The 18,436-nt window shown below is 51.1% G+C and overlaps 1 protein-coding gene and 1 non-coding gene across 2 annotated transcripts in view; both read left to right on the forward strand.

The window, feature by feature from the left end:
• LOC127042669 (zinc finger protein 558-like) overlaps nucleotides 1-18,436 on the forward strand; it is a 187,519-nt gene that overhangs the window by 18,142 nt on the left and 150,941 nt on the right. The gene's annotated exons all lie outside the window — the stretch shown is intronic.
• TRNAV-AAC (transfer RNA valine (anticodon AAC)) lies at nucleotides 5,078-5,150 on the forward strand. The gene has a single exon. It is a non-coding gene; the product is annotated as a tRNA-Val (tRNA).

The raw sequence follows: 18,436 nt of genomic DNA on the forward strand, positions 1-18,436 counted from the left end.
CTAGGTGTAATGCATGTTCAGTAGGGATTTCTCCCCTACTAATGCTGGGGTGTCCTTCTCCTATAGGTTAGTCTACTAATGATCTCATCTTGGTGCCATGTGTGTCAGTTCATTGCCATGGCACTCGTGTGCTTAGACATCTGAGGATGCTCTATAGAAAAGCTCCTTGAGTGAGGTGATCCACAGGGAGTAGCTCAAAGCTCCAAAGTGCCTGGCCGGGGCAGGACATTGGCACAGCAAGGGCGGGGTGTGGCAGTGACATCACAAAGGCCTTTTGCAGGACCTCACACTATTGGTCAAAGACTATTGGTGAGCAGGTGGTGACCTCACAGAGAGATCCTGACATCAGTCAGGGGCCAGGGGCTAGGGAAACCTCAGAGACCCCTGTGGCTTTGCTTCAGCAAGTCTCCTTCTCCAGGTCTCTGTCTGAGGACTGAGAGAGTATTCGGGTTCACGGACGTGAGCGCCAGGAGAAACCTCTTTCCAGTTTTCTCCTTCCCTTGTAGTGATTTTACTAGAAAACAGCCGTCCCTCTTTAGAAGGTAAGAGCCTCCTGGAGGTGTGAAACCTGTTCAGTCTGATCCATCTGGTGAGAGTTGAATTCTAGGCATGGAAAACATGAGCTTAAGGAGGCAGAATTTTATTCCGCACCTGGGATTTTGTCCCTTAGAATCATGGGGACATTAGGGTTTGTCCTTTGTGTTTCACCTTTTCCTCCATCCACCTGTCCCTCCCTCCTTTCTCTTCATCTCTTCTTTTGTCCTTTCTCCTGTTCCCCTCCCAACACCAGGACGAGTGTGTGCGTGTGTGTTGCGGGGGAGTGCTCTGCAGCTCTCACTGTGGGAGTTCCACCCAAAAATGTGAGGCTGAAATAGTGCTCAGGCAGTCAGGGCTGGATTAACCTTTTGTTGGCCCTGGCACCAAACATATTTGTGGGCCCCAGTATAGTCACTGTGGGCTCCGAGTGTGGGCCTGGTGGGGCAGTGCCATTGGTGCCTTCGTATACCCGGTACTGAACCTCAGAGACATTTTTCATTTTGATCACACACCTCTCCATGACTATATGCATTGCCATACACAGCTCCCTCAGCCCGCGGGTTTTCTTATTGAGCTGTACACCCATGTGGGTTTACCAGTGTCCACAGTGAGCAGAACTTTCATAGTGACCAAGGAAACTCCCCACAGATTTATCTCTTTCCTCATTCAGACCTTCTCTAGCCATGTCTCCAGTACCCCCCATGTCACCAGTCACTGCATGTGGTCCTAGTCTCAGCTCAAAGTCCTAAAGCCAGCAGACACCTGATCAGTTCTGACAGATCCCTCCCTCAGCCCCCATCCTGCCATGTGAGCAAGCCACCTGCAAACACCATTTCCCCAAAGTGAGGACTTAGCCCTTGGGAATCTGAAGACACCAGCGTCTCTCCCTCTGCTCCCATCTACGTGCTAGTCTGCTACCTGGTCACCACCACCTCTCCCCATACTTGTTTCCTTTCTACTTTGGACATGCTCCCAACCAGCTGGAAGCTCCCTCTGCAAGCCTGACCTGCTCCCGCCTTCCCTGCTCCCCCGACATTCCTTTCCTACTGGTGACCTCTGTTCCTTGAGGTTAACTCCAGTGTCTTTAGGTGCTCTAGCTTAATGGCCCCAGGAGTCATAGAGCCACTTGTAGTTTCTCTAGCTACAGCCATGGGGCAACTGCCAGAGGCCAGCCTTAGACAGCTGCAGCTACTAGCCGCAGGAGCGGAGGCAATGCCAAGGCTGAGCATGCTTGAACCTTGCAAGGGCAGCACTAGGGACTCTAAATCCTCAGCACTGGCCCTAGGCAGCTGCAGACTCTGGAGTTAGGCACTTTCCTCCTCTAGGTTCCTGCATGGTTACAGAACTGCAGTAAAGTGGAACAATTATCAGCTTCTGTGATTGGAAGATGTCTGGATCCATCTAATAAGACCGTCCTACATAAATGAGGAAAGTTGAGGTGCCTTTATTATTCTTTTGTTCCATTCTTTGTTTCTATGGGGAATTTGCCAGTGCAATATCACTGTCTTCCTTTTAAACAAACAAAACTAAAAAAAAAAGTGTAATGGCTGTTGAAAATAGCAATTCCAGCCCTCGTTAGCACTGTGAAGACCCCAACGTTTGTTGCTCAATTTTCTCCTACTTTTTCTACAGTAAATGACAGTGGATCAGCATATTTGATTTGGGAGAAATGAAGTAACAGCTGCCCAAATTGAGCTTGAGCACTCCTGATTTTGAGGTGTTCAGATCTGGAAGGCAGGGGCTAGATTCCCTTTATGAATATTAGATACATCTGGAAAGGAAAAGTCAATTTCTATTTTCATGGCTCAGAAGTGGAAATCCTCCTGTCCTGTATCTGAAGCTGTCCAGGTCCAGTAGAGCCTCCCCTTCCTTACTTACCATTTTACCTTCTGGTGGGATCCACATACCTCCCTTGCCCAGCTTCAGATAGAGAGGGGCCCTGTCCAGTTAGTCCACCCAGTTCCATCTTTGGGGGCTGCCAGGCGAGGTCACACCAGCATCCCTAAGCCTGTCTGGGGAAGTCTTCTGAGGGTGCTACCTGGGCCAAAGCCTTCTACTCCTTGGTCACACCTCTTCCCTATTCACAGGTGGCACCCCTTCTAGCAGCCAGCCCCAGCAAGCTGCAGCACATGGAGTCTCACAGCTTCCCCCCTCCCTTTCCTGTTGATAGCAGCCAAGGGAATGCTGGGAAATGTTCCTTCTCTGCTCCAAGGCAGGGAGCTGGTCAAGGAACTACAGCTCCCAGGGCCCTATGGGGTCTCAGCTCCCCTACTGAATATCCAGGCTGCTCTGAGGCTCCCTTTCTGCAGAGGGGAGGAAGTTACTGTTACAGGTCCCTTCAGAGCTTGGGCCTAGCACTATGGCACCATGTCAAATCCAGTACTGCTCCCAACTCTATCCAGCTCTGCTGCTGGCAGGATCCCTTCCCATTCTTTTTGTTTCCTGTCTCCCCTCCAAGGAGAAGCTCTGCATTGTTCCTGTGTGGGGAATTGAACCCAGGCTGTCTGGGTGAAAGCCAAGAATCCTAACCACTAGACCACATGGGACTTCCATAACACGTTTACATGTTCATATTCAATAACACAATTAAACGTAGCCATTCAAAGTAGCCATTTAAAAGAAGCCATTCAAAAAACTTCAAAAACAGACTTCAAAGAGAAATTGCAGAGTTACAACTGATCTGCAAACTTAACACCATTAATTTGAGCTTGAAGAGGGACTGGGGGTGACTGGCTCACTACAAAAGCAATTTTCCCTCTCTTGGTATTGACACCTCCCTGTCAATTACTTGGAGAGAGCCACATCCACCCTGACTGAATTAGCCTTCAACACTGGTTCTCCCCTTGTATGGTAACTCCCTTTACATCATGTTCCAATATATATTTATGCCTCTATCTGCAATTTTCACTCCATGCATCTGAAGAAGAGGGCTTTTTACCCACGAATGCTTGTGTCCAAATAAATCTGTTAGTTCTTAAGGTGTCACCGGACTCCTCGTTGTTTTTGTGAAATAAAAGCAAAATGCACTCTAAGCTGATCTTAACCCTTTCAATGCCCTTACAAACTTAGATGCTTCTCACCACAGGCCGGCTGGTGGCTTTTCAGCCAGGCTCTCCCCTTTCGTCAGCGCTTCAGTTGCTTGGTGTGGGGGTGTCTGTAGATGTAGGTGGACGAGAGAGACAAAGCATGGCAAATGTCTCTGCTTTTATCATGTCCTTTCTTCCCTCTTGGCTTTGCTCCCCCTTCAGAGTCAGGTGAGCATCACTGCGTCTCTCCAAGCAAGTCTGAGCAATTCCCCTGGGGTGTCCTCTTGCAGGTAAGTGATTGCACTGTAGCTCCCTTGCTGAACAATGGCTGTTGATGGGTTGTTTGACACCCTGTCCGGGTGTTGGTTACTTTCCTTGCTGTTGTCACTGGGGAGCTAATATTTGGCTGACTCCCCCACCTTACAGCATAGTGATAACCACACTGCACAATTCTCATAACTTCATATGCATGAATGGTAAACATCTATGGGTAGAGAAATGACTTTCAGCAGATCATATCCTTTCCCCTGATACCTTACAAGGCATGCTCTGTATATAAGATCACGATTATATGAAAATGAGGAATATGGGGGTTACAGCACACTCCCCCAAAGGTACAGAATGTCACACTGAGATTCTATTTTCATTTGTTATGTAACAGCATTAAAGAGATCCAGTGACTGACCAATGGCATTTTCAAGTGCTAAAATGGCAAGCGCTGTTGGTCTCTCATTGGCCATCAGCGACTGAAGATACGGTTTAATGAGCCAGAGCTTCAAGGCGAGGGTGGCTCTGTCCACTGCCTTCCGTTGCGCTGCTGGGCACCAAGTCCCTGGCGGTCAATATGTGAAGCTGGGAGAAGAGAGTGGGGTGGCAAGCGGTGGCAGAACTTTTGCCACCAGGGTCTAGCTGTCTAACTTCCTCTTCGTACTGCTGGGCCCCCGTTGCCTTCAGGTAACACAGGAACTAAGGCAGGAATAGGGTGAGGAAGCAAGTAAAGCCGAGCAAGGAAGGCAAAAGTTAATCTTATCTTCATGGGCAGCTCGCAATGACGTCCTTTTTCTGTGCCACAGCTGACAACAACATCCCAGACAGAAAAGTAACAGGCCAAAAAGAAACCTAGCAGCTGCTGAAACAGTTCAGCTGGGAGCGTGCTAGACTAACAGGCTCTTCTATCCTCCTTTATGCACGGGCGGGATGTTTTCTGAGAGTGCAGCAGTTCCTTTAACTGCCACGAGTCCCTCATTTCAGGCTATGCAGCAGGAAAAGACAGCATGGGCTTCTGCACCGAGTTGGCCCACCTGACCTTTCATTCTTCTCTTGCTCTTTGTCAGCAAGGAGAAGAAAAAGAAGCTCTCCCTCAAGCTGGAGTCACACGGGCGAGGTAAGGACGACTTCCTGAGTGCTGGCTCCAGTCCTCTGCCCTGCCAGCTGACCTATCGAGGGGCTACCACCACATTCTCTAGATTTGTCCATCGGTCTGTGCCAGAGTGAGCAACAACCCAGTAGGTGGAGTTTCTGTAGTGTAGTGGTTATCACATTTGCCTAACACGCAAAAGGTCCCTGGTTCAAAACCAGGCAGAAACATGCTGGCTTCCTTTTCCCAGATCCCCTTGTTATTCAGAAAGGGCACTCCTCCTATTGGCCTGTCCCTGGGATAACTCCAACCCCTGCATGACAGAGGATGCTGACAGCAGTGGAGAAAGCACCTTGGTGTCAGGCTGGAGAACCTAGAGTAGTTAGGCCAGTCACCATTTGGAGGCTTGTGGCTTGGCCACCTCTGCTGTTGGAGGTTGGCCTATAGAGGCTCTCACTTCCTGCTGGGCTCCTTTGCGTGACTGGCCAAAGGAGGAAGTGAGGCAGGAATGGGGCAATAGAGGAAAGTTGAGCTGAGGAAGGCAGGGAAGAAGCTGTGCGGTTAAGTGGGGTTAGTAGAGCACCACCCTTCATTCTGCAAAGCCTGGGGAGGTGTGGTTGGCTGCTGGGAGGTAGAATCCTGTGCCTGCCTCTTGGCTTCCCAGGAGTGGCTACTTGCAGCCCAGGAGAAGAAGGGAGGTTCTGGGTGAAAGGAAAACAAGCAAAGCTGAGTCCAAGTGGAGAATGGCGGCTCCTTTATGGCCAACCTGGGGGCATGACTGATGGTTTTAGAGGTGGAGGCTGGGCTGGCTGTGAGCAACTGGGATCCAGGAAACCCCCACCTGCCCTTCTGAGGGCTGAACCCATGGAGGTGCGGTTGGCTGCTGAGAGACAGACCCCTGTGGCTGCCTGTTGGCATCCCAGGGATGGCTACTTGCAGCCCAGGAGAAGCGGGGTTCTGGGGGGAAGGAAAAGCAGCAATGGTGAGGCTGAGTGGGCTCCTTTCTGGCCGAGATGGTGGACTGTGGTGAGTCTGGGAGTTGCCTGTAAGCCATAAGTGGACGTAGTGCAGTGAAAACTGCTGCTCCATTCTGGCCGACCTGGGGGCGCCATGGATGACTTGGGAGTGGGGGCAGGGCGCTGGCTGTGAGCAAATGGGATCCAGGAAGCCCCAGCCTGCCCCTCCAGGGGCCGAGTCTTCTTCTCTCCTGCCATGGGGAGCCCGACCTTAAGCCTGCCCAGCATGTGCAGCAGCTCGAGCATTAAGCCTTCCTGTGTGCATAACTGAACTACGCCCTAGTGTAATAAGGTGTAAAGTTTAGATTGTGAATTTATCTTTAATTTCCATGGTAATTTACTTTGATCTTTTATTCCTACCACTTATAATCCTTAAAACTCCATCTTTCTGTAGTTAATAAATCTGTTTTATGCTCTACTTAAACTGGTGTATTTTGCTTGAAGTTCTTGGGAAATCTCAGCTCCATTACAAGGCTGGTTCATGTACTATTCACAGTGAGGGAGGGGTGGACCCTGTGTAATAAACTCACACTGATCAGGCTTCTGATTAAGGCAAGATGGTATGATCCAGGGGTGCAAGGCTGCAGAGCTGTAGGGGGGGCGACTTTCTATCATTAGTGTTATGAGTGGCTGCAGAAGCATTCATGTAATTCAGTTGGCTGTGTCCCTACCTACGGATGTCTGTGTAAGTGCAATATCTGCCAGAGATTCACAGCTTGTCTCAGCATCACATGTGTGAGAGGGAGCCCAGGTGGTGGGACAAAGGGCTCAGGGGTCCCACTGTTCAGTTGCATCCCATAGATCCCATCACAGACTTTCAACAACCACAGCGGGTGCTCACTGAGACAGAGAGAGAGATGCCAAAATAGTGATATCCAGTGCCAGCAGACATCAAACTATCAGAAATTCTGTGAACAGAGAAGACCCTGCTAGTGGAAAATGGCTTGTGAGGTATCATTAGAAAATGCATAACCTACTGAATATTATCCTCCTGTTAAAATGTGTAGTAACACTGTATGTAAAATTGTGAGATTTTACAGTATGATATTACTGAAAAAGTTACAGTTCTGGGGAACACCCACAGACCAGTTCCTCAGAGACAGCAAGGCAAACAGCTGGTCAAACAGCCATTCTCCTGCAGGGGGAAGGTGTGAAGACATTAAGGGCTGGTCTACACTACGGGGGGAAATCGATCTTAGATACGCAAATTCAGCTACGTGAATAACGTAACTGAAGTCGAATATCTAAGATCGGATTACTCACCCATCCTCACCGCGCGGGATCGATGTCCGCGGCTCCCCCTGTCAAATCAGCAACTCCGTTGGGGTTGGTGTTGTTCCGGAATCGATATAAGCGCGCTCGGGGATCGATATATGGCGTCTAGATGAGACGCCATATATCGATCCCCGAGCAATCGATTTTAACCCGCCGATACGGTGGGTAGTCTAGATGTAGCCTTACATTCCATCACAGGGACCTATTGAGGCTGTTGTGGAAAACGACCACAGGATTAATATTTGAATCAGCTCAGCCTGAGGCTCTTTTCTTGGTTACAAGCACGCAGGGGGCGACAGCTATTGGAATACTGTTCCTGAGCTAAAAATCACACAAGCCTTTTACAGCTTAAAACCACAAACAATGACACATACGTTGCACGTTAATTTCCTTATTTGGAATATACTGCAAAATATGATGCAGGTCAAAAGCAAGCTGAACAATCAGTTTTCCATATTTGGCCTTTCCTGTTATTTTTATTACACCTGGTGATATGGGAGCAAGACTCTCCATGTCTCAAGAAATGTCACTACCAACCTAGGCCATTTTCACATGCTGGGGTGCAATCCAGATCGGCGAGGAGTTGTGTCATCTGTAATCCTGGGTGAGATTCAGTGTTCTGCTGCTGGAGCTCCCCTGTCTGGATACTCCCAGCCAGCGTTCAAGGACGCACTGAGTGTCTGTATGATAAGTAACCCTGGACTGGCAGCTCTGACTCCAGCCGCCTGCTTGTTACACCCCAAGCACATTCTGGTTTGGGTAGAGAAGGCTCAGGGTTTGAGAGAAGGCTGGGGGTAGGAAGCTTCTGTTCATTATGCTGGACCTAACCCCAGTTTTACTTGAGTAAAGAGGAGATATTTGACATTGTGTGATGCTGCTCCTGTGCTCTGTTCCCAAAGTGTTCTGCAGCAGAGGAGGGTCTCTAGTAGTATGTATGTTACTGGCCTATTGGGGTGATGCTGAAACAGGACAGGGTACAGATGGCATTGTGGGGGTGGCATGAACCTTCACTCTTCATTTCCCCTTCCAAGAACAGAAGGGACAGGAATCCTTACCCAGCAAGACCATCGTCTCATAGTTCCCCTGCATGACATCTCTGTAGAGGGCTCTCTGAGTGGGGTCCAGCAGAGTCCCCTCTTCCCTGGAGAAATACACAGCCACCTCCTCGAAGGTCACCGGCCCCTGAAAGAGCAGGAGTCCAATACTCAGTACCTGCTGACCCACTCACAACCCCACTATTCACGGAACAGCAGCACCAGGGAAATGGAAGCTCCGGGAGGCACATGTTAACAGAGTCCCACCCCACCTTGCTTACAGCAGCCAGGAGGCATCAGAGGGTAGAAAGAGAGAACCTTTGTGTCTCCCATCTGACAGACAGAAGCAGGGTCTTCACATTTATCACATAGCTACTAGCCAGAGCTTAATATAGGAGATGGGGCTGTCTCTGGACCCTGATAGTGGCTCCCTGGTAGGAATCCAAGCACTCTCCAAATAAAATATATGGAAGAAAGGGGAAGTCAATCATAAAGAATAGAAGTTAGAAGGTCAGAATTGTAGTGCCCATTAACAAAGGTTTAGAGAAAATAGAGCCTATCAAACTAACGGGATATCCTTATTGGATGAGATCAAAAGTTTGGTTGCAGCTAATAGTATTGATGTAATATACCTAAACTTCCGTAAGGGACATGACTTGATTAGCACAATATTTTTACTAAAAAAAACTAGAATGATACAAAATAAACACGGCATACATTAAATAGATTAAAAACTCTGATAGTAAATGGGGAACCATGATCGAGTGGATTTCTTTCTAGCAGGTTCCTGCAGGGATTGGTTCTTGGCCCTGTGCTATTTAACATTCTTATCCATGACTTAGAAGAGAGTACAAAATCATCACTGATAAAGTTTACAGTTGCCACAAAGATTGGGGTTGGTGGTAATTAATGAAATGTCAGTAGATTCAGGCTCCATCGCTGAGAGTCTGGGAAGTTGTCCCAGCCCTGGCTGGAGGGTTATTTCCTGTTCCACAAAGAGGGGAAGTTCCATTCCCAACTCCTGTGCCTTGAAATTAGGACCTATCTGACACTACACCCCCATATTCATCATAGTGGTATGATTATAATATGATTAGGACATAATTATGATCTATTTTGTAGAAGATGCATCATGTGTGGTGTCACTGGAAAAGTTCTGATTTGCTGAATATGATTATCCTATTTGTGTGCACATATCATGTTCGTATCTGAAGTTATGGATATTGACTCTGTATCTGTATTTCAAATGTGCTTACTCTGGGTAACACCCACAATGAGCCTTTCAGGTACAACAATGAAGAAGCCAGACAGTGCTGATGGCTCAACAAAGACAATGGACTGTGGAAGAGCTTAGCCTTCCTGTGAATGTTTCAGCCAGCCTATGAGTCATGGCTACTATGACTCAGCAGGGCCTGTGACCAGACCACATGACACTAAACTCCATTTTAGTAGCCTGTATTTTTCCACAAACTGGACTAGGAACTGAGTTTGGAACAAAAGGTTCCCACCATATGGAAAAGCTACATAAGGTGGGGTGTGACATCATCTCTTGGCCTCATTCTCCACACAAGAGAACTTCTGGAAACACCTGAGAAACAAAAACGGATGTGGGGGAAGTGCTGCTCCCAGGATCAAGAGATTTCTAGCTTGTGTATGGAAACTTGGGGGACTGCTTGTACCATCAGTCAGGGTGAGAAATTGCTAATTCAAATTCTATCCATCTAGTATGTTAGGCTTAGTCTGAGTTTTGGTTATTTGCTAAATAATCTGCTTTGATCTGTTTGTTATCACTTATAATCACTTAATCTATCTTTCTGCAGTTAAGAAACTTGTTTGATGCTTTATCTTAACCAGCGTATTTTGAGTGAAGTGTCTGGGGAAAATCTCAGCTTGTTGTGCACATCTGTCCCATATCGAGGGGAAGGGGAACTACATTAATGAGCTTGCATTATAGAGATCCCTGTGCACTATAAGATGGTATCATTCTGGATTTATACTACAGCAAGTGTGCAAGGTTGGGGAGTGGGAAATTGGCTCTTGTCTTCTATCTGTCCTTGAGTGGCTTAGGTAACGCACTCAGGTAGCTTAGTTGGCTGCATGGCGCCACCTGCTGTTGTGTTGGGTGATAACAGGCCCTGGAGAGGCTGGCGAAATCTCCAGCAAAGCAGTGTGAGAAGGGCCAGCCCAGCGTGAGGGTTAGAGGACACAGCAGTTCCCAGAAGCTCCACAAACTGCCTCCTGGGGGTGACAACCCATCACGCCCTACACTACACAAGTCTCAGCAGGTTTCTCACATGCTGTCCCCTCCCTTTCTCCACCCGAGATATTTCCTGCTTCCCACCACCTCTAGCAATTCCCACCCTCTTATGCATTTACTGCTCCTCAACCTCCAAGCAGAGCCCGCCACCCTGATAATCTCTTACCTGAGCCAGCTCCATTGCAGCCATTTCCTTGCCCCTGGGAGGACGAGATGATCTGCAGCGAAACATGGATGTTATTCTCTGGCCTGCCGGGGTGAAAAGGGCAAGGTGTGAGAATTCAGACTAGGCTTTTGTCCATTCCACAAGCCGATTCCCCCCAGCTTTTCCCCTGCTAATGCACATTCTAGGTTCTAGCACACTGTGAAGCACAGAGTGACCTTATTCCAGTACAGGCCTAGCCCCCTCCCACCAGGGTGTAACCCTCTGACACATGGGGAAACCCTCCCAGTAACAGTCTCTCTCTTACACGTATCAAGTTTGCGGACAACACCAAGCTGGGAGGGGTTGTAAGTGCTTTGGAGGATTGGATTAAAATTCAAAATGATCTGGACAAACGGGAGAAATGATCTGAAGTAAATAGGATCAAATTCAGTAGAGACAAGTGCAAAGTACTCCACGTTGGAAGGAACAATCGGAGGCCAGAGAAGAGCAGAAACAAAGGAGTCACTTTGGGGGATTCTCCCTGTCATTGTCCCCAAGGCAGCTGTCTCAGGTTTACAAAGGTGTTTCATGTTCCAGCCTTTGTACAGTCTCTCCTGGGAGTGCCCCTTTCATGGACTGGGCCTAGTTTTAGTTTTTGGTAGTTAACAAGCTTGGTTTATTGTTCATCTAACCAGTATGTGTGGATTGAAGTGTGTTGGAAACTCTGTTTGGGATAACAAGCTGGTGCATGTCATTTTCCGCTGATGAAATGACAGACTTCATATGAGCTTGGGTCGTTCAGTAGCGTGCTGGACAGTGCAAGATGCACATTTCTGGGGGAAAGTTGGGCACTTGAGAATTTGCTGGTTTTCTCCTGAGGTGTAATTCATGAGTGGCTGTCTAGCAGCACTCAATACTGTGTAGCTGGGAGTGAGTTACATGCTGGAGACTGTGTGTTAATTGGCCAAGAGGGGCTGTTCTCGCGGGAAAACAGTGGAAAAGGCACCCCATGCTGGAGGACTGAGGTACAGCTATTTAACAGTCCAGATTGTACTCTGGGTAACATCACAGACACTCATTATGACAGAGCCTCTTACAACACAGAGAAAGTAAATCCATGTCCCAGAAATCGAAGACTCCAGACAGAGGGCAAGTGTCCCTGGCACTGCTTCTTGCTGACAGAGAGGTTCAGAGACAGTGCGAGAATCCTGGGGAAGCTGGGAACAGGAAGCATGGGCTGGCGGGGTTCGGTGGAGAAAGGGAACAGGAAGGGCAGGGATATTACTGAATCCAGGATCTTAGCAGTACTAGATGACAGGATAGCACATAGTGCAGCCCATTGGAAAACACAATCCCAACTATACATACAAAATGATGGGGTCTAAATTAGTTGTTTCCACTCAAGAGAGTGATCTTGGAGTCACTGTGGATAGTTCTCTGAAAACATCCACTCAATGTGCAGCAGCAGTGAAAAAAAGTGAACAATGTAGGAAATAATTAAGAAAGTGATAGATATGACAGAATATCTCATAGATCATATTTGTAAAAACAGCAAATAAATCCATGATACACCCACATCTTGAATACTGCATGCACATGTCACCCCATCTCAAAAATAGAAATATTGGAATTGGAAAAGGTTCAGAAAAGGGCAAGAAAAATGATTAGGGGTATGGGACAGTTATGCCAGACCTAACCCCCAGTTTCACTTGAGCAAACAGGAGATATTTGACACTGTGCAATACGGCTCCTGTGCTCTGTTCCCAAAGTGTTCTGCAGCAGAGGAGGGTCTCTGGTATTATGTGTGTCACTGGCCTATTGGGGTGATGCTGAAACAGGACAGGGTACAGATGGCATTGTGGGGGTGGCGTGAACCTTCACTCTTCATTTCCCCTTCCAAGAACAGAAGGGACAGGAACCCTTACCCAGCGAGGTCACAGTCTCATAGTTCTCCTGCATGACATCCCAGTAGAGGGCTCTCTGAGTGGGGTCCAGCAGAGCCCACTCTTCCCTGGTGAAATACATAGCCATCTCCTTGAAGGTCACCAGCCCCTGAAAGAGTAAGAGTCCAACACTAAGGACTTGCTGCCCACTCACAGCCCACTATTTGTGGCAGAGAAGAGTGAATCAAATGGAAGCTCTGGGTGGATCATAGTCAGGAGAGTCCCACCTCGACCTGGCTCAGAGTATCCAGCAAATGCCAGGGTGAGGGGATGAAGAGAGAGCCCCTTATCTCTCCCAGCATATCCATCACCCCCCTACTAGCCACTGACTGATACAGGAGATGGAGCCCCTAGCAGGGTCCAGGGAGAGCTCGCTGGTAGGATGCCCAACACCCTCCTCATTGTGAGGAGTGGGATATGAAGGGAGAGGCAGCTCCAATAAGCCTGACTCATGGGTGTCCCCTTTATATCTCACAGCAGCTGATGGTTAATGAGGTCAGGCTCCAGCACTAGGAGTCTGGTCAGTTTGACTAGCTCCATGTAGGTGGGTTATTTTCTCTCTTCACAAATTAGGGCATTTCCACCTCCAAACCTCCTGGGTCTGTTCCTAGAATCTAGGCCACTTAGTAAATAACTCCCAGCAGGTCTGCCACACCCTGGCCTCCTCCTTTCCCCACGCTGTGAATTTCCTGCCCCGCTCCAACCTCCAAACCAGACTCTGCAAACCTTCCCACCTCTGGTGTATTTGCTCTCCCTTTCCTCCAGCAGGAACCCACCAGCAACCCCCCGATAATCTCTACCTGGACTGACTCCACTGCAGCCATTTCTCTTCCCTGTCCCACGCCAGGCTGGGATGAGCTGGAGCAAAACATTCTGCAGCCTGTCTGGGGGAGAAGGGCAGTTGTGGGCGTTTCAGAACCGGTTTTAGTTAATTTCACATCACAATTCCCCCAGGCCCTTTCCCTGCAGACAGACACCCTAGATTCTCTCATGCTGGGAAATGCTCAATCTGTTTATTACAATTTAGACCTGGCCCCTCCTGCCAGGCTAAGTCCACAGACACATTTTTAACCTCCCTTCTCTCTCCCCTCACCCCTTCTCTGAACACAAGGCTAGAAAAGAGCAGAACCAAAGGAGTCACTGTGGGGGATTCCCTCAGACACTGACCCCACGGCAGCCACACCCCAGCAGGGGGAATATGGAGTCAGGAACTGGCTTTTGCTCTGTCTGATCCTTGTTTTGTTCACTGGAAAGTGGTTCTGCCCCAGGATGCAGCAATACATGTGTCTGGGTGGACTAGAGAGCTGGAAATCTCTCCCCCACATTCATTTCTCCCACTGCCCCTTTCAGCCTCTCCTTCCCCTGTCCTCTCTCCCTGCCCCTCTGGCTGGGACAGTCCCATTCCTGGGGGCTTTGCTCTCCCATGGCTGGATTTCCTCCTGGCAACCGCTAATGGGAGGAGAAATGAGGTGGTGTTGTTTGTGCAGAGTCACTTTCTTGCCAGACCCTAGGACATTCCCTGAGGTCTTTCAGTTACCTGGAGACTCTGGCTCAGAATTTAGTAGTAACAGGGCCCAGGACTGCCCTAGGGGGCTAGGACCAGCTGCAGAAAGTCATCCCCTGGGCCGGGCAGAGAAGAAGCTTTAATTAAGGTCACTTCCCAGCACAGAGCCCCACTGGGGGAGCAGCAGCTGCCAAGCCTGGTCTCCCAGATCACAATGGAGGCTGCAGCATCTGACCCAGGAAGCTGAACCCCAATATCCTGAGCAGAGAGGGACGGAGTGTATGAGCAGCTTCCCTCCTTTAGCTCTCTGGGGAGAGCAGCTAATGGGAGCCCCTCCTCACAGGGAGAATGGCTGATCTCATTTGACCCACTGTCCATCTGGAATCACTCCTTGTCTTTCCATACAGTGACTCTGGATTAACAACGGTCTCAATGACACCGGATTTCAGAAAGAATGAGTTCAGAACGCTGTGGAAAAGACCATCGTGTGGCAGTGCTGACTCCCTTCCCACCTCCCTCACCCCCGCAGATCTAGGACAAGGACTGGGGGCAAAAATTTTCCAAACGGAACCGAAAGTTCCTGCAGTTTTCAAAAGAGGAGAAAAGTAAATTCTGTGAATTCACACTAACAGTGTTTGCTAAGTGGACAGAAAGTTATCACAGTGACAGGGCACGTGACTGGGGAATGGACTTGGTGACCTGGTGACTAGGAGCCAGGACTCTGGTACAAGTTGACCAGAGAGAAGGATCATGGTTAGCAGCAGCCCCCAGACACCCCCTAGTACCCAGAGCCCAGACCCCCCAGCCAGGGGCCCCAGACACCCCCCAGCCAGGATCCCATCAGATATTCCCTGGGACGCAGCCCCCAGAGTCCCTGGCCAGGGACCCCAGATACCCCTCAAAGCCCCACCGGCCAGAGAACCCCCACCACACCATGATTGCCAGGTTGGGAATCCCAAAGGGTTCCCCCCACCAAGAGCCCCCAGCAGCCAGGGACCCCCTCAAGGGACCCCCCCCCACTGGGAACTCAGTCCCTCACTGCCTGCCTAGGAACTTCCCCACCCTCCAGAACGATCTACCCAGACATTTGCCTGGGACCCCCTCCTCTGCCCAGTGTGACCCCCTGATGCTTTACAGTGCGACCCATCACTCTGCTTCCCTGGCATGCCCTCACCTAGTGCCAGGGATCCCCTCCCCCAGCTCTGTGCACTGGGCATGGCAACAAAACCAGGAACCAGCGGGGGAAGCACAGACAGAGCCCCTGGCACAGAACCAGGCTCCCTCTAACCCTCTGTCCCGCCTCCCCAAGAGACACCCACCCCCACTGTTCTGCAGCCACCAGGCCCCCAGCGATACCCACCTCCAGGACCCATAGCCTCAGGGATGGGCACATCAGAACCACCACCCCCAAAAACCCCAAACCTCCACAACCCACCAACCTGACTAGGGTACCCCCTGCCCAGCCACCCAGAGGCCTCCCCCTACCACAATGCCCCTTCAGCTGCAATCTCCCCACACAGACACCTTCCCTGCCCCTGCAAGTGTTACCTCACAGAGTGTGAGAAGTGGCTAGAAAGTTAACACCACCTCCTGCTGGCCAGTCACACAGGCAGAGGGAGCCTGGGGAGTGCTTCTTTAACAGGAGAATGGAAGGCCTGGAGGGCAAGAAAGATCCACGGGCTGTCACTAGCAAATAATGGCCACCATGGATCCACCCCAGAGGCGGCTGCATCTTAGCACATTGGGAAACAACCCATCATATTCAATTAGAAATAAAACAACTAGAGAGAAGTGGGGCAAATGTTTGGGGTATTTTATATCAATCTTTGAGACACGCAGAGAGAACCCTGTCACAAACGACATTTGATAACATGAGAGAAAACCACCAAGATCGGAGGGGATTTGATGTTGCTATTAAATAACTAGTGGAAAAGGGGGACTGTTGGACTGGATTTTATATGACTGTCCAATACATAAACAGAATGTGATGGTCCCCCCCGGCCACGGGGCAACCATTCACGTGAGCAGCTCAGAGCCCTTTGAGGAGCTGATTTAAGGGCGGGGGGGGGAGCTGGAAGGCTCCCTGGACAATGGAAGGGGGCCGCAGGGGAATTGGGAAATGGGGTCTGGGCAGTCTCCATGGGGGATGTGCTCCTCCCTTCCCTTCCCTGCCCTGGCAGAGAACGGGAACCTCATCCCATCCCACTCCAGTGGGAGCCATGTTCTGGGGAATGACCCAGGGCAACAATTTCCCACCCAAACAAGGACAAATCGCTGCAGATAAAATGGGTGGGAAAATCCACCCCCCATCGGAGAGATTTTAAATTGACATTTGAGAAGTATGGAGAGAAAAGGGAAAATCAGAGGCAATTAGAGAGCTGATCATTGGCGGGGGGGAGAGGAGAATCTCCCTGGATTTTATAGCCACGTGTGATAATGAGAGAGAAAAGGGGAAATCTTGAGAGAATGTGTGTGTGGGAGGAAGTGGCAAAAACAGGGACAGGATCCAGTTAACTCACCTCCCTCCCACCCCGGGAATGTCCTGGCTGCACAGAGACAGATCTACACCCCCACCCCAGTGACCTCCCCCCCCTGCAACTCCGGCTTCTCCTCCCCCCTCGACACCTCCGCCCTCACACCAAAGGGGGGGGCTCTGCCAGCGCCTCCCCCTGAGCTCAACTCCTGCTCCTCCCCCCAGCCCGGATTGTGCCCTTTAGCCCCCCACGAACCCTGCCTCCAGCTGCCTGACCCCCCCCGCCCATCAATTTCCTGCTCTGCGCCCGCCCCTCCCACGCTCCCTGTTACTTCCCCCGCCCCGCTCCAGCCCCGCCCCCAGCGCCCGGCGGAACGTTACGGCTGGTCCGGGCAGGGGGAAGGGCAGCGGCTTCAGCGGCTGTTACTGGGCATGCGCAGTGCCCGGGAGTAGCACATTGCTATGGGGAGGGATTTAATACACCGCCCCCCCCCGCCTGGCCCGGGGTCCGCCCCTCCCCCCCACACGACGGCCGGGCCCCGGCCCCCCCATCCCAGCGGGGCGGGCGGGCGGATCCTCCTGCAGCTCCACTGGGGCCGAGGCGCCTTCAAGGCTTCTCCCAGGCTCCCTGGGGCAGAGTCACTTTCCTGCCCCCCAGCGCCTCTCATTCCCCGGGGGCTCCGGGTCACAATGTCCCACCGCCCTTCCCCCGCCTGCAGCTCCGGCTTCTCCCCTCCCGCCCCCGCCAGCCACACCAAGGGGAACCCCCGGGCCCCAGTCTCTGTCCCCACCTGGATCCCAGCGGGGCCGGGGGCAGATCCTGGCTGCAGCTGAGAACAGCGGCTCCGCTCCGGCTCGGGCAGCTCCAGCGCTGCTGGCAGCACCGTGGAGAAGCAGGGAGCGGCTGCTCAGCCCGGCTCTGCCGTCACAATGTGCCAGAGCCCCGCCCCCCAGGAGCTGCCCCTGCCCATGAGGCTGAGCCAGAGCCCCGCCCCCAGGAGCTGCTCCGCCCCAGCTCTGTGCTGGAGCCCCCCCGACCCCGCAGGAGCTGCCCCCTGCCCTGCCCGAGCTGAGCCAGAGCCCCGCCCCCAGGAGCTGCCCGCACCTGGGATGTGTCAGAGCCCCGCCCCCTGGAAATTTCCCCATGTTGGGTCTCTGAGCTTTGTTCTCCTGCCGCCTTCTTCCCAGCACCCCCTGCTCCCTTCCTGTGTCTGCAAACACCCCCCCTCCCCCGGGGCCGGCTGCAGTGCTCGCTGAGGCTGACTCCAGTGGCTGAAGTTGCCTCCATCTCTACTTCACCTGGAGGGGGAGAGACAAAGAGAGGAGATGGTCCCAGGGTGTGAAACCAGAATCAGGGGGCAAGGAAAGAAGGACTGTTTGGAAAGGTGGGTTTTTTTGTGGGGGGGGGTGAGCCAGAGGGATTCAGAAGAAGTTGGGCAGCAGAGGCTCAGGAGAAATTGAGGGGAACCTCCTGGGTGTCTCAGTGTTGCCCAGGGTTTGTACAGCACCTTGCATAATATGGGGTCTGATCTCAGTCATGGTCTGTGCAGCACCTGGGAGCCCTGATGTCTGTTTCCTGATCACAGGCTCTGGGAATGGAGAGAGGGAAACCTCAGCACCTGAAGGTTAATGCAGCCCTGTGTGCAACCCCTGCTAGGGTGATCCGACAGCAAATGTGAAAAATTGGGATGGGGGTGGGGTTAATAGGCACCTATATAAGAAAAAGACCCAAAAATCGGGACATCTAGTCATGCTAGTCCCTGCTGTTCTCATAAGGGGTCGGCTTAGAGAGGGTTTGGCTACACTTGCAGCTGTCCAGCGCTGGGAGTTAAAGCTGTCTTCCTACAGCTGTTTAGGGAAAGCGCTGCA

The sequence above is a fragment of the Gopherus flavomarginatus genome, unplaced genomic scaffold, assembly GCF_025201925.1.
Source record: "Gopherus flavomarginatus isolate rGopFla2 unplaced genomic scaffold, rGopFla2.mat.asm mat_scaffold_89_arrow_ctg1, whole genome shotgun sequence".
Classification (NCBI taxonomy): domain Eukaryota; kingdom Metazoa; phylum Chordata; order Testudines; family Testudinidae; genus Gopherus; species Gopherus flavomarginatus.